This window comes from Falco cherrug, chromosome 4 (genome assembly GCF_023634085.1).
Source record: "Falco cherrug isolate bFalChe1 chromosome 4, bFalChe1.pri, whole genome shotgun sequence".
NCBI classification, from domain to species: Eukaryota; Metazoa; Chordata; class Aves; order Falconiformes; family Falconidae; genus Falco; species Falco cherrug.
Window position 1 is genome coordinate 101,895,695 of NC_073700.1, and position 12,642 is coordinate 101,908,336.

The 12,642-nt window shown below is 38.8% G+C and overlaps 1 protein-coding gene across 1 annotated transcript in view; it reads left to right on the forward strand.

The window, feature by feature from the left end:
* The first annotated feature begins 9,904 nt into the window (after nt 1-9,904).
* Nucleotides 9,905-12,642, forward strand: part of GADL1 (glutamate decarboxylase like 1) — a 131,827-nt gene continuing 129,089 nt past the window's right edge. Inside the window, exon 1 of the mRNA XM_055709956.1 lies at nt 9,905-9,987. The gene's annotated coding sequence lies outside the window, so the exon portion shown is untranslated. The remainder of the gene's footprint in view (nt 9,988-12,642) is intronic.

Here is a 12,642-nt window from a genome sequence, read left to right on the forward strand (position 1 = left end):
AGCAGAGAACTTGCTTCAACAGCACCGGGAACAGGAGAAACTCCATATGTGGCCAAGGGAGAGGTAGGAAACATAACTATGAGAGATGTAAAATAACGTATGATTGTGGTGATCACATGAACTCCAGTTAATTTCTCCTACCAAGCACGTAACATTATATCTTCTGATTTAAACCCAATTCTATTTGTATATAGCTACGGCCTATCTAGAGGAAAGTGTTAAAGACTGGTATCTTTTAGGGGTAATATTGTCAGTCCGTTGGGGTCAGGCAATTCTTTTGTTCTGTTGATTTATCAGGTCACCATTTGTATCTGCGCCTTGTTTGCCAAGAGAGTATTGCGCTACTTTCTCATATAAATATATAAAATAGCACAGTTCTACATCCAAAACGAGATCTGTGATAAGCTGAATAAGTAACAGCTGAAGCAACTTTTCTGATGGCAACTTTTGGTTGTGTATGTCAGCTATTTCCAGTGAGAGGGCCATTCAGATGAAACAAACAGCATTAGTTTACATCAAGTTACAGCTTTCTGTAATGGATGCTTTCATTGCTAGGCATACTTGGTGCATCATCCTCTATTGAAGTAATTAACAAAGTATCTTGGCACTTTAATATCTCTCAAAGCTCATTTCATGGCACAACTAATTAGACAGCTGTCTGAATTACAACAATGTGTGTTAATACTATGTTTTCTTAATACCAGAATTAAAGTTTGTCTTCCAGACCAGTATTACTGTCTCAGTCTGTACTTCACAGCGCTAACTTTGGCATCGATAGTCTGATAAATTGCTCAAAACAATTTTCAACCAGTCAGAGCAGATATGATTTTCTTCACTTTGGATGAATATCAAAAGTGTTTAGATCCCCATCCAACTGCTTCATCTTGCCATGTATTACTTGATAACACAATGTCATTTTGTAGTGGCAGACCATAATTTTGTTCATATTCCAAACATTGCCCTTTATAGTATATACAAGCAGCACTTGAACGCTAAAGTTCACTTCAGAACTTAGAATCTAAAATAGTAAGTATCATAAACTCATATCACATAGAATACCCTAGTGAAGGGTTATTTCAAGAATGATTTCAGAAAATATGGTGTGGTCTTATGCTTTTTAGATCCAGTTTGTAGCTTATATAAATTCTGATGAAAGACTCAATCACAGACAAGAAGTTGAAAAGCAGCTGGAGCAATGGGACAAAATTCTCAGGATCCAAATTTTGATATCGGCTAGTGATAATTCACAAAGGGAAGATTTTCTACAAGTACAGTTTACACTAGCTTTCTGAAATGAATCTGTAGAACTAAAGATCATTAAACATATAAATGTCAGTTTTCAATAATATATCCTATACCTGACAAACATGAATTAATTCCCTGTCATCCTGGAAAGTGCATTTTAATTTCAGTCCTCTGTGTTAGCCAAAATACTGTGATTCTTCTGTAGGAATCAAAGTACAAATGCTCGTTAAACTCTTGCAAATCATTGACATTATTAAATCATACCCTATCGTATACAGTTTTAAAAATAATTTTCCATCTTTTATTTTTCTTCTTACTTCACCTTTCTGGTACGTTCCAGAGCCCTGCATGTTTGTGCTGATGACAAGAGAATGTCTATACAGACAATCTTCTGAGCACTCTAAATATAGATGACAGGATTTTATACTACTTGACTATCTGACTTTTTGGAGATTTGAAAGGGATTGGTCTTCCATGGGGGGGCGGGGAGTAAAGGCAGCTGAGTCATACTCAAACTCATGTTGATATATTTTAAGAATCCGTTTTTCCTTTTTTTCTCCTGGTCTTTTATCTAAGATACTTTATCTCATTTGTTTCATTTTCTACGTACAAGAGACAGCAATAGGTCAGTCTCTTGAACACTTTTCACTGCTCTGTTGTGTCGATTGGCAAGTTTATTTTGTAATAGTTACCATTCAGAATCACGTTTTCTAAAATTTTGTTTAGGATCAAAATAGAGCATTGGTTGACTGTGCTTTAGAAAAGGGCAAATATTATAGGGCAAGGACTAAACTTTCAACAGAGGGTAAAGTTTTAGGACTTGCTTTCTGTTTTTAATGCATAGCGGTTATATATAAAGCAGAGGGGAGAAGTTCCATGTAACTGTGGTACCTTTGTATACCATGTCTTCATACAAGGATTACCATTTTAGAGAGTCATTCTCTGCTGTTGCTATATCTTGTCATCTTAGCCACAAAAGTTCTTATTACAGGTAATTTGCAGAATAACTTAATTAAATAGGTGGTATTTGTTAACACAAGTTGACTGTTAATCAGGGCTTAAATGAACTGGAATGTCTTGCCAAGACCTGTTCCAGTCATATACATCATGAACATATAAATATCCTTGTACTTGTGTTACCTCAGGGTATCTTTCTTTATACACAGTTTTACCCTGCCTCTAGTGGTGACTACATAGCCTTCCTGTAGATCCAGGAGTTTACTTTCAAAGAACAGGGGAATACCTGGAGGAAATAATATGTACAATTACTCCTATTACAGCAACGCAAACGATCAGAATTCTTTTGCAATACGTGCTTTGTATACGTGAGGGTACAGTCTCTGCCTCAAATGGTTTCCTGTCTAAATAAGCACAAGTAGGCAAAAATAGCTATTATTGTCCTCACTGACAAGAATTGAATAAAAGAGTAATTTACTGACTAGCCTTAGGTCAAGCAGGAAGCTAATGGCAGTGCTGCCGATTGAATGTAAGTATCCTTATTTCTAGTGCAGTGCTTTATCCAAAAATACGTCCTTATCTGTTAGACATCTGAGTGAGAACATCCTGCAATATACCCTGGCATTGCTTTCTCTGGAAAACATTCTCCTAGTGCTAATCTTAATCTTAACTTTTTTTTTTTTTGAACACCCATAAACCTTTGTACTTCTATTAAATTCTTGGAAGAAAGAGTGAGAAGTGGTTAAAGGTGGTATATACAATAACTAAAATACTCTTGGGAGTCAGTTCAGTTTTATTGCATTTAGTCTGCTCAGCCAAGTAATATATATCTAGTTCCAGGTACTTGCTTGTTGTCTCAGTTTGTATAGTGTTGGTAGGAAATTGGCACCATAGATATTCTTTACAAGAAGGAATGATGTACGTCCCTACATATAAAACAATTTTGAACAGCTCACAGGAGCCGAAAAATGCTAGTTACTTTTCCCTTTGATTTTCTGCAGTGTTGAGGAGCAGCTCCCAGGATATTTGTTGGCTGACCTTGCAACCTGGATCATCATGATCTGGTGTTACTTCTTGCAGACCAGTTGACAAGCCTAAGTTTGGATGTATTAGAAATGTGTGAACACCATCTGTATGTGTACATTAGTGCAGCTCTCTTGTCCTTTCCCTCCAGCATACAGCCTTAAGTCCCTTGGTTATTCCTGCTGTGGTTTGCTGAGGGCTCCATAACTAAAGGGTGATGTTAAAGAGGAGGGAACAACTTTTTCTTGTCCCATTTTGGTCTGAAGAGACATGCCCACACACAGTTCAGCAGGCACTTTGCTGTGAGGAAGGGATCCAGGGAAGAAAAGCAGTGCTGTGCCTCAGTGTATCGCCTCACTTACACATCCTTTGCTTATGACGCGGAATATCCCGTTCAACCTGATAACACTTTTACAACATTCAAAGAGGAAGGCGTAGTTTTCTGCTACCAGACTTACAGAGGAGATGTAACAGCTTTTATCGGGTTGTCATAGGGAATTTCACAGCCCAACCACCTCAGCATGGAGCATTACCCACTCCGCTGTTAGCCAGGAGCTGCTACGGAGCACAGGCTATCACAGTCATCTAACATTTGTTTGTTATGCAAATATCTGCAAGAACCAAACAGAGAACTTAAAATATTTTTGCCACCTGTCTGGTGTAGGGCTTCAATGCAAGGGAAATTCTTTGGTGGACCTTTTAAACTTTGATCAACTTCATTAACTCTGTTTCCTCAAAAGGAGCAGCAGTTGTTCCTGCCAGTCCCGTGTCTGCCTCACCACTGGGCAGGTGAAGAGTAAGCTGAATGATTACAGTCTTCTGCCTGATTTCATCTAGGTTCTTCTAATGGGCTGACCACTGTGTTATCTCATGACTTAATAATTTGACAGAATTAGTAGCAACCATATGGGTGTTAGCTGATGGACTGTAATTCTGCCTAATCATAAACCAGGAGGTAATGCACATGAGTCTTTGTTAGCTATTGGATTGTAGTGATTTGTAGGTTCTCTTGGATGTATATGGATATATATGAAAATAAGATTGCCCTTAGGACAGCAAGGATATTTTACAATATTGTCTAAATCCTCTTACAGATACTGAACTCTAAGTCCCGATGCTTTATCTCTCTATTTTTATATCATGAAAGCAAGCTGTCTTTACGACTTTGAGGAAACATTATTATACCACTGTATAAATTCGCATTAGGCTTGGATCTTGAATGCTTTAAGAAGTTCTGGTTCCTTCCTCTAAAATAAAATGTAAAATAACTTTAAAAGTTAGAGAGATGAAAAACCAAGGTAATCACAGGTATTGAAAAATTTCCATAATATGAAGAAGTTGACTATGCTAACACTGTTTAGCCTGGAGAAAAGTTGACAAAGGGACAACACGCTGGAAGTCTGTAAAGCCTGATATAAAGAAGGTGAGTAGAGTTCATTGTCCTTTCCAGCGTAAAACATAGGAGAGCTCAAACGAAATCAGAAGGTGGTAGTTTCACAGCAAAAAAAGGCACTTCTGTGTGTAGTTGAGTCAAGAAAGTTATCAACACAAGATGCTGAAAACTGTTCTGGTTTTATGGAGCAGTTGACAGACTCATGGAAGCAAATCCAAGTAGGGCTGCTGAAGAGGAAGTTTTTACCTCTGACTCAATAAACTGCAAGAAGCTGGGGGCAGTATTGTGGGTAAATGGTTCTTTTCTTCCACTCTGCTCTAGGCAGAGGGGTACTGGCCAGTGGCAGAGTTGATGATATGGCAGAGATGCAGCATGGTACAGCTCTTCTTCCCATCCTTATGTCCTGGAATCAATATCACTGCTACAATTAGGAAATTTACTCTGATTCTCAGGTGAAAAGCTCTATCTAGATATAAATTTCACTTTCTAAAAAAAAAAAAAAATACCCTCATGAAGACTGATGCTTTTTTTTATAAGTGAATTAGAATATAGGTAGCTGTTGAATGTAGAAGCAATAATGGTGAAGCTTTGAAAGACTAATGCTGAACTGTACAGGCACCTCTTCAAACATGCCCTTTCAAACGTTTCCTTGTCCTATACAACGGAAATGTCAGCCTTCAGGGTTGTCCTGTGTCCCCAGATTGGATCTGCCAAGACACCTAGATGAGTTAAGCGTCCACTTCTTGCTGAGGTTCAGCAGAAGGTGGCATCTTCTTTGTTTGACCTTCTGGAAATCCTTGCCTGGATGCCTGTGTATGGTGCTGTGTCTGCAAATTAGAATCATATTATTTGGGGCACCTGTAGGAAAACTTGGCCAGATACCTTAACAAGGCAAAGATTAACATTCATCTGGTGCACACATCCTGGAATAATGAGAGTCTCTTCCTCACAGAGATACAGATCTGAATAGCAAACGCTTTCTCCTTTTGTTTGGATTTGCTATTCACCCCTGCTTTGATTTCATGTTCTGTAAAGATATTCCAGAAGCATTTTTCTCACTAATGACTAGCTAAATGTAAAGGAAAGACTAAATCTTAAATCATTCCTCCACACCTGAGCTATATCTCTGAATATGTTTCTGGATTAAATAGATTTTTCTTCCTACAATTCATTTTTTTTCCAGTCCTGCTAAGTCTTTTGTAGTAATTCTAGAGGTACAGCAGCATGATACGCCTACCCATTGCTGATTTTCTACATGGCCAAGAAATGACAGGGATTTAATGCTGGAAATATCTTTGGAGACCAAATCAGATATAAAATAAAAAGAATCCTGGTATACAATTGATCCTACAGAAGTAATCATTTCCTAGGCATCACTATTGTATACAGTAGGAAATAGGTACAGCTGTTTCCTTAGAATAAAACAATTTGTGAAGCCTGTCATAAAAGGCTAAGAGAATACCTTCTCTTCTTCACATCCCTTTTAACTGCCTCCATAAAATTTAAGCTATTGCAATAAAACTTGGGGAAGTGCTTTCACTGGTGAGCTCTGTTTGACAGTACTTAGGAGATTACTTTGTGCTCAAGACCAGTTGGAATGTTTGAACATAAAAATTATGTAAAATTATATTTATTTTCTGGCCTCTTTTTTTTTTTTTTTAGCTTAAAAGGTCTGTGTGTGTGTGTCTTTTTTATTTTTTTTAAACGGAAAGATCTTTAAACAGTTCGCTGCCTTCTTGGCATTTCTTCATTCTGCTTTTCATTTCATGTGAAGTCTCCTGGGCTCTGACCAGTTCAAAAAGCAACTTTGTAGTTTTCATTGTATTGGAAACGATGCTCTTTGTCTGATAGACAACTGCATTCACACTGCTAAGCATTTGGACTGAACTTTTCATTTAACCCTACCGACTTCTTTTTCTCCTTCTCTCAGCATTGTCTGTATTGTATTTCCTACCGTGGCAACGTATCTTCTGTTTCTGAAGCGTCTGCATTTTTTCTGTGATCCTAAATGTAGCTTTGGTGCACGGTTTGGGATCTAATGGAGATGTGCTTTGTGTATGTGCTGTTGCATATAATAACCCGAGGCATTCATATCAAAGCCAGTTAAAAGGTGGCCTATGCCAGCTGAAATGGAGCTTTGTTACTCTTTGATAGCCGGTAGGTGACTGATACGATGTCAGTCTATTTACTAATGAAAAAAAATGTGCCAGTAAGTCTATCAGTTTTGTGGAAACGTTAAGCAAAACAGCTAAAGGATGAATACAGCTGGAGCTTGAATAACTCTCGTGTTAGTGTCTCTGTGTCAAAGTTGTGGCAAGTTGATGAGATGGTTTGGGAATTTTTCGATATGCTCTAAATACCTTTGTAGTATCACACTCAGTGGAGTACTGTGCATAGGTCTTGTTAGTTCATGTGCTTAAAATTGCACATGTACTTTGGTGCTGCCAGTCCAAAAGCTGCAAGATTTTGCTGCTGGATTTGTGGAGTGGATGGAGGCTGTGGGGTGTTTCCATGAGGCTGGCAGCTTCTTCCTTGGAAGAGGCGGGGAATAGCCGTTGGGGCAGCATGTTTTACTCTGCTGATCAGACATCTGTACCAGCCCAAGGTCAGAATCTGAACTGTGCCAACTACCTCCGTAGGAAAAGAGAGGACAAAGTACGTGTGCCCTTCATCTGTACTCAGACTGGGACTTACTGCCGGGATGCAGAGACATCCCAGCTTGTGAAGCTAACTCTGACTCAGATCTAGCCCCCATGATTGCTACTTTCGGGCCACCCAGGTCCAAATAAATAATGTTGTTGCTTAACGAAGGAAAAAGCACAGTCCTTGGGCCCATGTGAAATGTACTGGCAACGTGCAATCTTTCATAAGTAATTGATTCGATTTAATCATAGGGAAATGTGAAAAGGCAGAAACCTTTTAAATTAACAAAGTGATGAAATATTTGTGTATATATAAAATAGAATGAATTTAGTATCTTTCACAGACAGCATGCAATATTTTCATTCCAATATAATTTATGGCATTTGAAAGAAATTATTCTCTCTTACCCATATGTCTCTTTTCTACAGCACTCAGTTTTGAGATATGTATGCATTATAATCTTAAACACTGTATTATATTTGTTTAGGTTTTATCTGTGCATGTTGCAAGTGGGTGTATAAATGTCTCCTGAATGTTACCAGTTACAGGCCATCTCTTGCTTTGAAACAAGTATGCTAGTACTGTACTAGAAGTTTCAAGTTCAAATACACAGTTCACAGAATGTGATTCCAAGATGCCAGAAACCCTGTTAAAAACAAGCTTTTCTTTGCTGCTATATCTGCTTGCCTAAATGCAATCTGTAGACCACAGATCTCACATTTATTCATGTTATATCAGAGACATTTCTAGTGTAGGCTACAGAATGCCTGCACAGTGCCCTTGCAGAATGTATATCTCCTGGGTGTCAAAAGAAGCCATACTTTGTTTTTACCCATCCAATAATGAACTAGAGACTTGACCATCCTCTATTACACCATTCTTTTGTAGTCAAAGGATGAGAACATATTCCACTATACTTGTCTGTACTTGCACGGTGTACAGAATGATTCCATACTATGCTATAATTAAGCAGAAGGCCCAGTTTATCTCGAGATGCCTTTTAACTACAAATTACAGCTCTTCTCAGATTGGGGAATCCTGTGGTCTGCTTGAGATTCAAGGGTCTGTGAGGAGTTGAGGCGCAAGAGGTGAAAGTTTGAGAGTAGTTTAGAACAGCCTCAGGAATACCCTTTCCAAGCAGACATGAGCAGCTTAAAGGAAACAAGGAAACACTGATGTTTGGAACTGGGAGATATTGTATTTATATGCATACTTGAAATATAATAAATATAAATTATTAGCTATATTTACCACATATTAATAAACATATTAGCTATATTATATTAGCATGATGTAGTTGTCGCTTTGTACATAAGCCTGATAAAGACTTGCACAACCAGAACATTTTTTTGCCTATGTGCATAGTTATAATAAGATATTTAACCAAATAACCAACGAATGTGTTTATTAATCATACAAAGCAGGTGAAGACTAGTTCCTTTTGTATGCAGCTGCTCTCATGGAGCCTTCTGGACACAGAATAAGTGAAGATCATGAAAGGGCTCACAGAACTGATATTACCCTGTTTCTGTACCCTGCCTATTCTAAAGCTTACACACCTCAGAATGCGTTATTACTAAATTATTTATTGATCCTGAGTAACACATGTCAACACGTCTGTGAGTCTGATTTCATTTATGGGGTGGTTCTGAAAGAACAGTGCAATTTATGTATCTATCCAAGTCACTGGAGAAAATTTCTAATTCCATATTCCTTTCTGTAATGGTTTAAAATTCACAAGTATTTCAAAATTTTTTTGCATTTCTGCATGCAGTGTTTTTCAGCTTCAGCTGACCAAATATTAACGTGAAGAATGTACCTATTCACCCTATATTTCTGATCTCCCAAGTAACATGATGTAGTACATTTGTTTTCTAAGCAGCATACTACAAAGACTGCAGAAGCTACTCTAGATTTGAGAAGGTTCACGGGAGTGATGGTGATCACATTTTGTAGAGTGAGCCTATACTCTGTTAGATGAAAGGAGCAGACATAAGAGGCAGTCTGAATTGAAGAGGATGGTGGGAAGTGCATGGATTTTTAGGACAGGGATGTGCTCATCCATTTTCTGATTCCATGGCCAGCATTTTTTCCAATATTTAAATGGTTCCCTGTCTCTGGCTTCCCACTTGTGCTTTCTTCTCTGAGATCTTGTGTTTCATTTCTTAGCTCAGGTTTGATTTTGTGGACTTTAAAAGACCAAAGCATTTGTTCGGAGAAAGAATGGCAAAAGACAAAGACTGGAAGGAGAGGGTATTTCAGATAGGCAAAACTGTATGGGAAGTAGGGATGATGAGATGATAAGGAAATTAAGGCAAGTTTTATAGAATTCCCGCTGCTGCTGCCCATGCTGACACCTTTTTATTATTAAATCTTGTCACTTCTTTCCAGCTTAGTCTTCCTGGGATGCAGTCTACCTGCTTTTGTTGATGCTTAGCCCTCTTCAGTAGCGTGGTTGGTGTCATTGACGTTTACCCAATATCAGAAGCGTCTCACTAGTCTTCGGTTCTCTCGATTCAGAATGTAGCTGCACTTGGGCTTGTCTGACTGTTATGATAATTGCATAGAGCCTTTCTTTGCCTTTCCTAATAAACTGGCTTATACAATCTCTCTGTCTTCCCAAAATCCCATAGGTGCCTGCAGTTCCAAGGCATTGGTTTGGATGGCAGGTTGCAGTTTCCTTTTCTGCATAGAATGCAGATGAAGCTTTTGCTGTGTCTTAACAGGTAAGTACCTCCATGTACATGCATGATAATTTCTGAGTGATATTCAGCCTGCTCCTTGCTGCATTTGTGGGAGAGTTTATAAGTGGAAGCAGAATCTAGAGCCACATTTTATTTCTCTCAGTTGGCCTCAACAGTTGTTGGTTGTGCATTTCTTATCTTTTCTTGTAAAAATAGCAAAGCTTTTGATTGACATCATTACACCAGGAAGTCTAGAACTATGTTTAACTCTACAGTGCATATGCAGAGCTATAGACAAAACATAGAGCATCTTGACTGTTTTTCATGATCTTTATATTCTCCCATCCTTGAAGAAAAGTGAAGGAAAAGCAATGAACTTCCTTTGGAAATTGTACCATGCTCATAGTAGCCATAAGGACTTATATAAATAGCCAGATAAATTAAAAATATATACCTGAAAACATTTACATAATATTTTCTAAAGTAATATTAGCAACATATTCTTTTTAGTATTAATAAACTGTTGAAGATAATTTTTTGTCATATAAATTTATATATTGCTACCATTATGCTGATCTTAATTGATTCTCTTATAAGATCTACAGTTGCAAATTCTGTATTCATAGCATGCTAATTTCTTCATTAGCAATTATTTTATGGCTCGTTTTAACTGTGAAAGGACAGTTTCACTGGCTTTTCTTTTCCTTTCTGTTTCTATCTTTTCAAAAACGCCAATATGGAAATTCTTCATGTCAGACTCCTGGAGAGACTTTCTTGTCTCCCTCTTAGCCTTCAGTCTGTTAGCCAAGCAAAAGTGATTCGGAGGTCATATTGTTAATCCTCTGCTGCAAAGCTAGTCTGCATGGTGCTGCTTAGCTACAGATGTCTCAAGTGTGAAGGTCTGCAATATACAGAAACGATGATGTTGTCAGAATTGTTATTAGCACTGATTTCTGCATTTTCTGCAGAAGTTAGTGACAGAATGACCAACTGACAGGCAGCCCATGAAAATGTGTGTCGTCTTATACGCAACAGTCTTCTATGGTAGAAATCAGGTGCTTGTCCCAAGTAGATAAGGGAGATACACAGCAACAAAAGCACCAAAAAGTGAGGACACCAAACTGCTCACTGAGAGCTTTGTGCATGGGAGGGTGTCTGCTGTTTCCCTCTGTTGTGGGTTGGGTTTTCGCTGGTGGTGGTGGAACTGACATTTTTTGCAGCTTATGTAAGCAAGTTTGTTATAAAGGGATTGGTATTTGCTGGGCAAAACTCAGAGAGCCAGCATTCATCTTTTTTGCAGGGTGGTAGGTGGAAGCACGCTTTCCCTGTTTTCCCTCGCTTGGTCTGTGTGGACTTGTTGCCCTTGCCATGTGTGCAGTACTAAGTAGAAACAGTATTCGTTGATGAACGATCATGCTTTATGCTAGTAAATGTGACTCTTTTAAATTACATTTTTTTTTCTGCCTTGCCCTGTCTTTTTCATCTAGCTTCCCTAAAAGCAAGAGCAAAAATCTGAAACATTTGGCTGGTTGTGATTTTTTTTTAAAATGCTATTTAGAAAATAGGTTCACTGGCCCATACGTGCAATATATGCCTTTGGTAAACAGAAATGTATAATCCACATTTCAGTTCATTTTTTCCAGCAAGGAGATTTTTGAAAAGAGCAGAGCAGGCAAAGCAAGGGATTGTTTTATCAACCACTTTCACACTAAGCATCTGATGTTTTTCTGACCAGTAAGAAACTTGCTTTCAAAAGGCACTGTCAAGTTCCCTGAGATTCATTCACTCCTGCTGGCAACGTAAGCTTGAGACAGTAGTGACAGGCTTTCTTCCAGGACACTGTGTATCATACAAAATAAGCTTCCTTCAACTGGAATGATATTTGAGTTACAGTAGCACCATGAAAAGCAATGGCCATTTAGATCAGCCAAGCAAGAAGTATGCAGGATTTCTGATCAGCCATGTACAGCTCCTTTCAGCCTTGCTGGTGATACTTTCGGTAGGCAGCATCTGTGGGGGGAATCCTGCAGCTGAGCATCCCTGGTTTCCTCTCCGACAACAGAAAGCTGCAGCAATATTGAGGCACTAATTATTTTTGCCAGAAGGGTCTCATTTGGCCTTTGATTTTGAACTAACAGTTAGTAGATGGGGCACTTTCAGAACTGGGTGTGTTTTACAGCACTTTGCAAATGACTGCCTAAATCACAGATACGGTTTGCAGTTGCAGTGATAAAAAACATCTCCCTGTTGACTTTCCTCATTCAGGATATGTGTTCACAAAAAAGGCATTTTTTTCAATACAGCGAATGGTGTATTGGCATTGATAAGGCGAACTTTACAGAAAGGAATTGGGTAAATGTTATTATCGTTGCGTTACAGGCAGAAACTGAGTTTACATTTGGCTGCACAAGAGGTGTATCTACAGGGAGGAGCAGCCTGAGGCCGCCCTGTACAGTCTGTAGTGGGTAGAGAGTCTGGTATGGACTGGGGTAGCTGGAGCATGTAGGGCTCCGTGGCTGGGTCGATACTGCAGAAGAGACTGGGGCCAGGGAATGAGCTCCTGGGGCTGCTGATTATCCCTCGTGCTTAATACTTGTTGTGCAGCCTGGCACTGTTTTGTGTTGTCGGGCCCGGGCTTGTTTTCCCCACCCTCAAACAATATCCTCGGACGCTTTGCACCTTCAGGGCTTCTGCTGC